We start from the raw sequence: 12,152 nt of genomic DNA, 5'->3' as shown, positions 1-12,152 counted from the left end.
ATACACATAACAATATCTAGTGGAGTCATCAATCAACGTCATGAAGTATCTCTTTCCACCTTTTGTCAACACGCCATTCATCTCACAAAGATCAGAATGTATAAGCTCTAGTGGCGCCAAGTCTCTTGCCTCTGCAGTCTTATGGGACTTGCGAGGTTGCTTAGCGTGCACACATACTTGGCACTTGGAGCCTTTGATAGTAGAGATTTTCGGAATTAAATTCATATTGGCTAACAGCGTCATGCAACCAAAGTTAATATGACAGAGTCGTGAATGCCAAATATCAGACTCATTATTGTGGAAGCTTGGCAATGATGCCTCCGGCAACAAATTTGTCCGGCAACACACACTTGAAGTACTCAAGGTCTTTTGCGAGCGACTGTATCTCATGAGCCTGCTGTACAACAGGGCGCTCATCAGTCATCTTGTAGTCATAGAATTGCTCCATGACGAACAACTCGCTGCCGGCGTCCGAGACACCAAACTTGGCCTCGAGCGCAGCCCACATGTCCTTGTCGTTGTCAAACGACATATACGAATCCACAATGGAGTCATCAAGAACACTCAGAAGAGCGCCTTTAAAGAGGGTATCGATCTTCTCAAAAGCTTCCAGCTGTGCTGGATTAAGATCGCCCTTAGGCTTGCCCTTGGTGGCATCGTAGAAGCCCATGGTCTGAAACCAGTAGACTGCTCTCGTGCGCCACCTCTTATATTGCGTCCCCTTTAAGGCAGGCGGTTTCAGATGCGCAGCAAAACCACTCGGAATAAATTGCCTATAATCAGGTTTTTGGATTGTTGGAAATATGAGCAAATTACTACGAGATTTAATCCGAATAAACAGAATATAAATCATGACCACAGCAGCAGAGATTAAACTAATCATGCGAACTAGCATAGCAGATGAACATATCACATCTAGGGCACATACTAGAAACATGAATTCTACCACGATCTCGAACAGGAAGGATAGAATCACATACGGTGCAGCGGGTGCAGCACCGCCGGCGTTGATGTTGTCGCCCATGTCGTCGAGGATGAGGTTGCCGAGGTCGGGGAAGAAGTCGTCGTTCACGAAGTCATCGCTGCCAGCAGTCGCGTGAGTGCGCTCCCCAAAAACCTGATCGCCCCTCTCCCGTACAGGCTCACGAGAGGCGGGGTTCCGGAGGCCTGCTGTCCCTTCTCGTGGTGCACGATGGAAGGAGGGATGCAGAAGACTAGCTTGGCGGCGCAATGATCTGGAACGGTGATGAGAAACCATACGAACCGGCATCTAGGGTAGACGTCTGCCTGACTATATATTGCGGGCCGGGTAGGTCGTGCGAGTAAACCCCACGTCCGAGTCGTCACGATCCAAAAGAATCGGAAACGGTTCAGTAATTAACACGTCCATTAATTATTAATTAATGACTCATTAATTTTCCCATGCAGCAAAAATATAGACAACGTGCATAGCTCTGTCCTCGGCTCGGCTCAATCCCGCAACCCGCGGTGCGTCCTGACGAGGCGTGGCGTGGCGAGGCGAGCGAGGAGGAGGAGCGCGCATGTAGGTCTCCTCTTCTCATGCTCAGACAAGTGGTAGAAGAGCTCACCTTATAAAGAGGTGCAACTCTCTCTCAACTTCCAAGGTGGGACTAAACTTTAGCCTCACTCACTCCACTCACATGTGTGCATGAATGGGCCAAGAGAATTTCAGAAATTTAGTTGGGCTTTGGGCCAAAGGCCTACTAGCAAAATTCCAACAATCCCCCACAAAGTCTCATTGGCACATCTCATCATTTAGTTCCAAAACATTGTTTTATATATCGGTGCTTAGTGGAGACTGTGAAGTTGAACTTCCACTTAGAAATTTATGCTACACTAGATCACAACTTGAATAGTGGACTATGCCTTGAACTACAAGTTTTCTGTGAAACTAGTTTCACACAAATTCTTGACCGATACTGGGCTGCCGCAAGGCTTCCCGGCGGGTGGAGCGTATACGTCATACTCCAGGGCCTTTCATGAATTTATTAGAGAACACCCAATTCTCACAGATTGCGACGTTGACAGTCAAATTCATATAGGTGTGTTCCTCAGAAGATGTTCTGCAGGATAACATCTCTGCTTACCCGAATAAGCCACTTGGAACACATTAAGATAAGTATCAACCTGCCATGCAGATCAGGAGAGTATTGCATCTTCACGGAGTGGGATAATCAATATAGGGATACTCTCCTCCCAGCTGACCAACAGCTTGTCTCCCACTTCTACTTCACGGGATCTCCGATCACATAGAGTGGGTTACCACTATGGACAACTCATGCGGTGGGTCTCAAACCCATCTCCATCGATGCATTATCTATCACATTACGTGATAGACCCTTTGTGAAGGGATCTGCCAAGTTTTTCGACGTTTGGATATAATCCAACGTAATAACTCCGGAGTTCCTCAATTTTCTGACAGATTTTAATCTCCTCTTCACATGCCTTGAGGACTTCATATTGTCCTTAGAACTGTTTATCTTGACGATCACAGTTTGATTATCACAGTTCATCAGGATAGGGGGTATTGGTTTTTCAACCATAGGTAAGTCCATCAAGAGTTCACGAAGCCACTCTGCTTCAACAGTGGCAGTGTCTAATGCTGTGAGTTCTGCTTCCATAGTTGACCTCGTTAAGATGGTCTGCTTGCAAGACTTCCAGGAAACAGCGCCACCACCAAGTGTAAAAACATAACCACTTGTGGCCTTAATCTCATCAGCATCAGATATCCAGTTTGAGTCACTATAACCCTCCAGTACCCTTGGATACCCGGTGTAGTGAATCCCATAGCTCGCGGTGCCTTTCAAATAGCGCATAACTCTCTCAAGCGCATGCCAATGATCATCTCCCAGTTTTGACACAAACCAACTCAGCTTGCTCATAGCAAAAGAGATGTCAGGCCTCGTGGCACTCGCCAAATACATAAGCGAGCCAATAATCTGAGAATACCTCAGTTGATCTCTAGCAATCCGTCGATTCTTTCGAAGCAACACACTAGCATCATATGGAGTTGGAGAAGGCGTGCAGTCGCTATACCCAAAACGACTCAAGACCTTTTCCACATAATGAGACTGAAGCAGTGTGATCCCACCATTCTCATCTCTCAACAGCTTGATGTTTAAGATAACATTATCTACTCCTAGATCCTTCATCTCAAAACAGCGAGATAAGAAATCCTTAACCTCCTTGATTAAATCAAGTTTGGTTCCAAAGATCAATATGTCGTCGACATACAGACAAAGAATAACTCCTTTGCCCCCACCATAGCGATAGTACACGCACTTGTCACCATCGTTTACTACAAAGCCGGTAGCAGTTAATGTTCTTTCGAACTTCTCATGCCACTCCTTAGGAGCTTGTTTAAGGCCATATAAAGACTTTAATAACTTGCACACCTTTCCTTCCTGACCAGGTACTACAAAACCATCTGGCTGATCCATGTAAATTTCCTCCTTCAACTCTCCATTAAGGAAAGCCGTCTTAACGTCCATTTGATGGACGAGAAGACCATGTGAGGCAGCCAGTGATAGTAGCACCCGAATTGTGGTCAGTCTAGCCACGGGTGAGTAAGTATCAAAGAAGTCTTCACCTTTTTTCTGGGTATAACCCTTGGCCACAAGCCGTGCCTTGTACTTTTCAATCGTACCATCAGGTCTAAGCTTCTTCTTGAACACCCACTTATATCCTACAACTTTGCACCCATATGGATGGTCAGTGATCTCCCAGGTACCGTTAGCTAAGATGGAATCCATCTCGCTACGTACAGCTTCCTTCCAGTAGTCAGCACCAGGATATGCATAGGCTTCTGAAATAGTCCTGGGTGTGTCATCCACGAGGTACACAATGAAATCATCACCAAAAGACTTTGCAGTCCTCTGTCTCTTACTCCTCACAGGAGTTCCATTGTTACCCTCAACAGGATTCTCAACGTGTTCCATCGCAATGGTGGGTTCAGGAATTACAGTGAATTCCTCACTAGATGGAGTAGGTATCTCCTGATTTGATGAACTCGACATATCCTTCATAGGAAATATGTCCTTAAAGAAAGTTGCATCATTTGATTCCATAATCGTACCAACATGCATGTCGGATACCTCAGATTTTATTATCAAAAATTATAGCCGATACTATGAAAAGCATAGCCCAGAAGAACACAATCCACGGTTTTTGGTCCAAGCTTGCGCTTCTTGGGAATTTGTATATTGACTTTCGCCAAACAACCCCAAGTACGTAGGTAAGAGAGTTTCAACCTTTTCCTTTCCCATTCCTCAAATGGAGTCATGGTCTTATGCTTTGTGGGAACTCGGTTTAGGACATGACACACAGTCATTAGCGCCTCCCCCCACCATTCCTTGGATAGACCCGAAGTGTCTAACATGGTGTTAACCATATCAGTTAGAGTTCGGTTCTTTCTTTCGGCTACCCCATTTGACTTGGGTGAGTAGGGAGGTGTCCTCTCATGGATTATACCATGTTCCGCACAAAACAGATCAAATTCATTGGAAAAATACTCTCCACCACGATCGGACCTAAGCCGTTTAATTTTTCGATCAAGTTGGTTCTCTGCCTCAGCTTTATAGTTTTTAAAGAAAGTCAAAGCCTCATCTTTTGATTTCAGAAGATACACATAACAATATCTAGTGGAGTCATCAATCAACGTCATAAAGTATCTCTTTCCACCTTTTGTCAACACGCCATTCATCTCACAAAGATCAGAATGTATAAGCTCTAGTGGCGCCAAGTCTCTTGCCTCTGCAGTCTTATGGGACTTGCGAGGTTGCTTAGCTTGCACACATACTTGGCACTTGGAGCCTTTGACAGTAGAGATTTTCGGAATTAAATTCATATTGGCTAACCGCGTCATGCAACCAAAGTTAATATGACAGAGTCGTGAATGCCAAATATCAGACTCATTATTCTGGAAGCTTGGCAATGATGCCTCCGGCAACAAATTTGTCTGGCAACACACACTTGAAGTACTCAAGTTCTTTTGCGAGAGACTGTATCTCATGAGCCTGCTGTACAACAGGGCGCTCATCAGTCATCTTGTTGTCATAGAATTGCTCCATGACGTACAACTCGCTGCCGGCGTCCGAGACACCAAACTTTGCCTCGAGCGCAGCCCACATGTCCTTGTCGTTGTCAAACAACATATACGAATCCACAATGCAGTCATCAAGAACACTCAGAAGAGCGCCTTTAAAGAGGGTATCGATCTTCTCAAAAGCTTCTAGCTGTGCTGGATTAAGATCGCCCTCAGGCTTGCCCTTGGTGGCATCATAGCAGCCCATGGTCTGAAACCAGTAGACTGCTCTCGTGCGCCACCTCTTATATTGCGCCCCCTTAAAGGCAGGCGGTTTCAGATGCGCAGCAAAACCACTCGGAGTAAATTGCCTATAATCAGGTTTTTGGATTGTTGGAAATATGAGCAAATTACTACGAGATTTAATCCGAATAGACAGAATATAAATCATGACCACAGCAGCAGAGATTAAACAAATCATGCGAACTAGCATAGCAAATGAACATATCACATCTAGGGCACATACTAGAAACATGAATTCTACCACGATCTCGAACAGGAAGGATAGAATCACATACGGTGCAGCGGGTGCAGCACCGCCAGCGTTGATGTTGTCGCCCATGTCGTCGAGGATGAGGTTGCCGAGGTCGGGGAAGAAGTCGTCGTTCACGAAGTTGTCGCTGCCAGCAGTTGCGCGAGTGCGCTCCCCAAAACCTGATCGCCCCTCTGCCGTACAGGATCACGAGAGGTGGGGTTCCGGAGGCCTGCTATCCCTTCTCGCGGTGCACGACGAAAGGAGGGATGGAGAAGACTAGCTTGGCGGCGCAATGATCTGGAATGGTGATGAGAAACCATACGAAGCGGCAGCTAGGGTAGACGTCTGCCTGACTATATATTGTGGGCCGGGTAGGTCGTGCGAGTAAACCCCACGTCCGAGTCGTCATGATCCAAAAGAATCGGAAACGGTTCAGTAATTAACGCGTCTGTTAATTATTAATTAATGACTCATTAATTTTCCCATGCAGCAAAAATATAGACAACGTGCATAGCTCTGTCCTCGGCTCAGCTCAATCCCGCAACCCGCGGCGCGTCATGACGAGGCGTGGCGTGCCGAGGCGAGCGAGGAGGAGGAGCGCGCGTGTAGGTCTCCTCTTCTCATGCTCATACAAGTGGTAGAAGAGCTCACCTTATAAAGAGGTGCAACTCTCTCTCAACTTCCAAGGTGGGACTAAACTTTAGCCTCACTCACTCCACTCACATGTGTGCATGAATGGGCCAAGAGAATTTCAGAATTTTAGTTGGGCTTTGGGCCAAAGGCCTACTAGCAAAATTCCAACAATCCCCCATAAAGTCTCATTGGCACATCTCATCATTTAGTTCCAAAACATTGTTTTATATATCGGTGCTTAGTGGAGACTGTGAAGTTGAACTTCCACTTAGAAATTTATGCTACACTAGATCACAACTTGAATAGTGGACTATGCCTTGAACTACAAGTTTTCTGTGAAACTAGTTTCCCAAAAATTCTTGACCGATACTGGGCTGCCGCAAGGCTTCCCCGCGGGTGGAGCGTATACGTCATACTCCAGGGCCTTTCATGAATTTATTAGAGAACACCCAATTGTCACAGATTGCGACGTTGACAGTCAAATTCATATAGGTGTGTTCCTCAGAAGATGTTCTGCAGGATAACATCTCTGCTTACCCGAATAAGCCACTTGGAACACATTAAGATAAGTATCAACATGCCATGCAGATCAGGAGAGTATTGCATCTTCACGGAGTGGGATAATCAATATAGGGATACTCTCCTCCTAGCTGACCAACAGCTTGTCTCCCACTTCTACTTCACGGGATCTCCGATCACATAGAGTGGGTTACCACTATGGACAACTCATGCGGTGGGTCTCAAACCCATCTCCATCGATGCATTATCTATCACATTACGTGATAGACCGTTTGTGAAGGGATCTGCCAAGTTTTTCGACGTTTGGATATAATCCAACGTAATAACTCCGGAGTTCCTCAATTTTCTGACATATTTTAATCTCCTCTTCACATGCCTTGAGGACTTCATATTGTCCTTAGAACTATTTATCTTGACGATCACAGTTTGATTATCACAGTTCATCAGGATAGGGGGTATTGGTTTTTCAACCATAGGTAAGTCCATCAAGAATTCACGAAGCCACTCTGCTTCAACAGTGGCAGTGTCTAATGCTGTGAGTTCTGCTTCCATAGTTGACCTCGTTAAGATGGTCTGCTTGCAAGACTTCCAGGAAACAGCGCCACCACCAAGTGTAAAAACATAACCACTTGTGGCCTTAATCTCATCAGCATGAGATATCCAGTTTGAGTCACTATAACCCTCCAGTACCCTTGGATACCCGGTGTAGTGAATCCCATAGCTCGCGGTGCCTTTTAAATAGCGCATAACTCTCTCAAGCGCATGCCAATGATCATCTCCCGGTTTTGACACAAACCGACTCAGCTTGCTCACAGCAAAAGAGATGTCAGGCCTCGTGGCACTCGCCAAATACATAAGCGAGCCAATAATCTGAGAATACCTCAGTTGATCTCTAGCAATCCATCGATTCTTTCGAAGCAACACACTAGCATCATATGGAGTTGGAGTAGGCGTGTTCTCGCTATACCCAAAACGACTCAAGATCTTTTCCAGATAATGAGACTGAAGCAGTGTGATCCCACCATTCTCATCTCTCAACAGCTTGATGTTTAAGATAACATCAGCTACTCCTAGATCCTTCATCTCAAAACAGCAAGATAAGAAATCCTTAACCTCCATGATTAAATCAAGTTTGGTTCCAAAGATCAATATGTCGTCGACATACAGACAAAGAATAACTCCTTCGCCCCCACCATAGCGATAGTACACGCACTTGTCACCATCGTTTACTACAAAGCCGACAGCAGTTAATGTTCTTTCGAACTTCTCATGCCACTCCTTAGGAGCTTGTTTAAGGCCATATAAAGACTTTAATAACTTGCACACCTTTCCTTCCTGACTAGGTACTACAAAACCATCTGGCTGATCCATGTAAATTTCCTCCTTCAACTCTCCATTAAGGAAAGCCGTCTTAACGTCCATTTGATGGACGAGAAGACCATGTGAGGCAGCCAGTGATAGTAGCACCCGAATTGTGGTCAGTCTAGCCACGGGTGAGTAAGTATCAAAGAAGTCTTCACCTTCTTTCTGGGTATAACCCTTGGCCACAAGCCGTGCCTTGTACTTTTCAATCGTACGATCAGGTCTAAGCTTCTTCTTGAACACCCACTTACATCCTACAGCTTTGCACCCATATGGACGGTCAGTGATCTCCCAGGTACCGTTAGCTAAGATGGAATCCATCTCGCTACGTACAGCTTCCTTCCAGTAGTCAGCATCAGGAGATGCATAGGCTTCTGAAATAGTCCTGGGTGTGTCATCCACGAGGTACACAATGAAATCATCACCAAAAGACTTTGCAGTCCTCTGTCTCTTACTCCTCACAGGAGTTCCATTGTTACCCTGAACGGGATTCTCAACGTGTTCCATCGCAATGGTGGGTTCAGGAATTACAGTGAATTCCTCACTAGATGGAGTAGGTATCTCCTGATTTGATGAACTCGACATATCCTTCATAGGAAATATGTCCTCAAAGAAAGTTGCATCATTTGATTCCATAATCGTACCAACATGCATGTCGGATACCTCAGATTTTATTATCAAAAATCTATAGCCGATGCTATGAAAAGCATAGCCCAGAAGAACACAATCCACGGTTTTTGGTCCAAGCTTGCGCTTCTTGGGAATTGGTATATTGACTTTCGCCAAACAACCCCAAGTACGTAGGTAAGAGAGTTTTAACCTTTTCATTTCCCATTCCTCAAATGGAGTTATGGTCTTATGCTTTGTGGGAACTCGGTTTAGGACATGACACGCAGTCATTAGCGCCTCCCCCCACCATTCCTTGGATAGACCCGAAGTGTCTAACATGGTGTTAACCATATCAATTAGAGTTCGGTTCTTTCTTTCGGCTACCCCATTTGACTGGGGTGAGTAGGGAGGCGTCCTCTCATGGATTATACCATGTTCGCACAAAACAGATCAAATTCATTGGAAAAATACTCTCCACCACGATCGGACCTAAGCCGTTTAATTTTTCGATCAAGTTGGTTCTCTGCCTCAGCTTTATAGTTTTTTAAAGAAAGTCAAAGCCTCATCTTTTGATTTCAGAAGATACACATAACAATATCTAGTGGAGTCATCAATCAACGTCATGAAGTATCTCTTTCCACCTTTTGTCAACACGCCATTCATCTCACAAAGATCAGAATGTATAAGCTCTAGTGGCGCCAAGTCTCTTGCCTCTGCAGTCTTATGGGACTTGCGAGATTGCTTAGCTTGCACACATACTTGGCACTTGGAGCCTTTGACAGTAGAGATTTTCGAAATTAAATTCATATTGGCTAACCGCGTCATGCAACCAAAGTTAATATGACAGAGTCGTGAATGCCAAATATCAGACTCATTATTGTGGAAGCTTGGCAATGATGCCTCCGGCAACACACACTTGAAGTACTCAAGTTCTTTTGCGAGCGACTGTATCTCATTAGCCTACTGTACAACAGGGCGCTCATCAGTCATCTTGTAGTCATAGAATTGCTCCATGACGTACAACTCGCTGCCGACGTCCGAGACACCAAACTTGGCCTCGAGCGCAGCCCACATGTCCTTGTCGTTGTCAAACGACATATTCGAATCCACAATGGAGTCATCAAGAACACTCAGAAGAGCGCCTTTAAAGAGGGTATCGATCTTCTCAAAAGCTTCCAGCTGTGCTGGATTAAGATCGCCCTCAGGCTTGCCCTTGGTGGCATCATAGCAGCCCATGGTCTGAAACCAGTAGACTGCTCTCGTGCGCCACCTCTTATATTGCGCCCCGTTAAAGGCAGGCGGTTTGAGATGCGCAGCAAAACCACTCGGAGTAAATTGCCTATAATCAGGTTTTTGGATTCTTGGAAATATGAGTAAATTACTACGAGATTTAATCCGAATAAACAGAATATAAATCATGACCACAGCAGCAGAGATTAAACTAATCATGCGAACTAGCATAGCAGATGAACATATCACATCTAGGGCACATACTAGAAACATGAATTCTACCACGATCTCGAACAGGAAGGATAGAATCACATACGGTGCAGCCGGTGCAGCACAGCCGGCGTTGATGTTGTCGCCCATGTCGTCGAGGATGAGGTTGCCGAGGTCGGGGAAGAAGTCGTCGTTCACGAAGTCGTCGCTGCCAGCAGTCGCGCGAGTGCGCTCCCCAAAAACCTGATCGCCCCTCTCCCGTACAGGATCATGAGATGCGGGGTTCCGGAGGCCTGTTGTCCCTTCTCGCGGTGCACGACGGAAGGAGGGATGGAGAAGACTAGCTTGGCGGCGCAATGATCTGGTACGGTGATGAGAAACCATACGAAGCGGCAGCTAGGGTAGACGTCTGCCTGACTATATATTGCGGGCCGGGTAGGTCGTGCGAGTAAACCCCACGTCCGAGTCGTCAAGATCCAAAAGAATCGGAAACGGTTCAGTATTAATGACTCATTAATTTTCCCATGCAGCAAAAATATAGACAACGTGCATAGCTCGTGGCGTGGCGTGGCGTGGCGTGGCGTGGCGTGGCGCGGCGAGCGAGGAGGAGGAGCGCGCGTGTAGGTCTCCTCTTCTCATGCTCATACAAGTGGTAGAAGAGCTCACCTTATAAAAAGGTGCAAATCTCTCTCAACTTCCAAGGCGGGACTAAAATTTAGCCTCACTCACTCCACTCACATGTGTGCATGAATGGGCCAAGAGAATTTTAGAATTTTAGTTGGGCTTTGGGCCAAAAGCCTACTAGCAAAATTCCAACACAGGCCGCTCTATTTAGGCGCCCTGGAGGGCCGAACGGCTGGAGATGCTCTAAGGATGTGTACGCCGTGCATCGGCATCATGCCGGTGGTGGCGCACATGTATGTGATGCGAAAATTGCAATGCTTGAATGCTGGACAAGTGGTCAGGTCGTCACTTTGTCTCCTCCCCTGACACGACATGGCCTACATAAATCTTGCCGGCTGCATACACTGTTCCCCTGCAGAAACAGCCATTTGAACGACAGTCCGCTGCCACTATTATTCCGGGACACTTGACCTGATTAAATTGTTACTACGTGTTTGAACCTTAATTTGTACTCACACGTCTGGTCTGCCGTATCCAAGGTTTCATGTCTTGTTGCTAACAGCTACCGTAGATGGTGGTTAGAATCGACAAATCACTGCACATGGCTTCACTTGTTGTTGCCTCTAGCACATGAACTCGCACGATAGATTGTTAGTGCGGATCATGGTGGCCTCAGGTTAATTTAACTAACAAATGCATGCATCCGCATATCTTTCGGCTACATGTCGGCACACTTGATCGATCTGCAGAACGGCGGCCACTTCGCAGTCGGGGACGCGTGTCAGCCGTCGGTGGGCCTGACCGGTCAAATCATTACGCACATGCGTATGTGCACTGCATGTATCCCGAGGTTAATCCGCCCCGGTCCATGTGACGAGAAGTCACTGAACAGTGGTTCCTGTTAATCTAATTAATTAAGTAGCTAAATTTAAGGTCATATGACGGTCGATTGATCACATGGCAGACAGTGGAGTCCAAGCAATGTGTTTGATTTCCCCCTGGCTAACCGTTTGATTTCTTGTCTGTTTGCAGCCGAAAGTGCATGTTTGGTCGCAATTTTCATATTTTATCTACATTGTTGATTTTAGCAGCAAAAATGCTGCAATACTAGAGCACCCTCAAATTTTTCACACAATATACCCCAAAAAGCACACACATGTATTTTGGTCTAAAACGCAACATCACAACATACTCAAAAGTGCATGGGTATCCATGTTTTAGTAGATACCCATATTTTGCAACCAAATATCCCAAAATAGGTATTCTCGTCCAGCGTGCCCATCTTACCGAAAATGGACGCGGAATTCCAAACCGGTCGAATGAGAACATTCAGCAAGAGCCGCGCCTACCTCGACCTCCCATCGTCGCCGGCTCCGCCATGCTTCG

Source organism: Triticum dicoccoides, chromosome 5A (assembly GCF_002162155.2).
Source record: "Triticum dicoccoides isolate Atlit2015 ecotype Zavitan chromosome 5A, WEW_v2.0, whole genome shotgun sequence".
NCBI lineage: Eukaryota > Viridiplantae > Streptophyta > Magnoliopsida > Poales > Poaceae > Triticum > Triticum dicoccoides.
Note: the sequence above shows the minus strand (reverse complement) of the source record.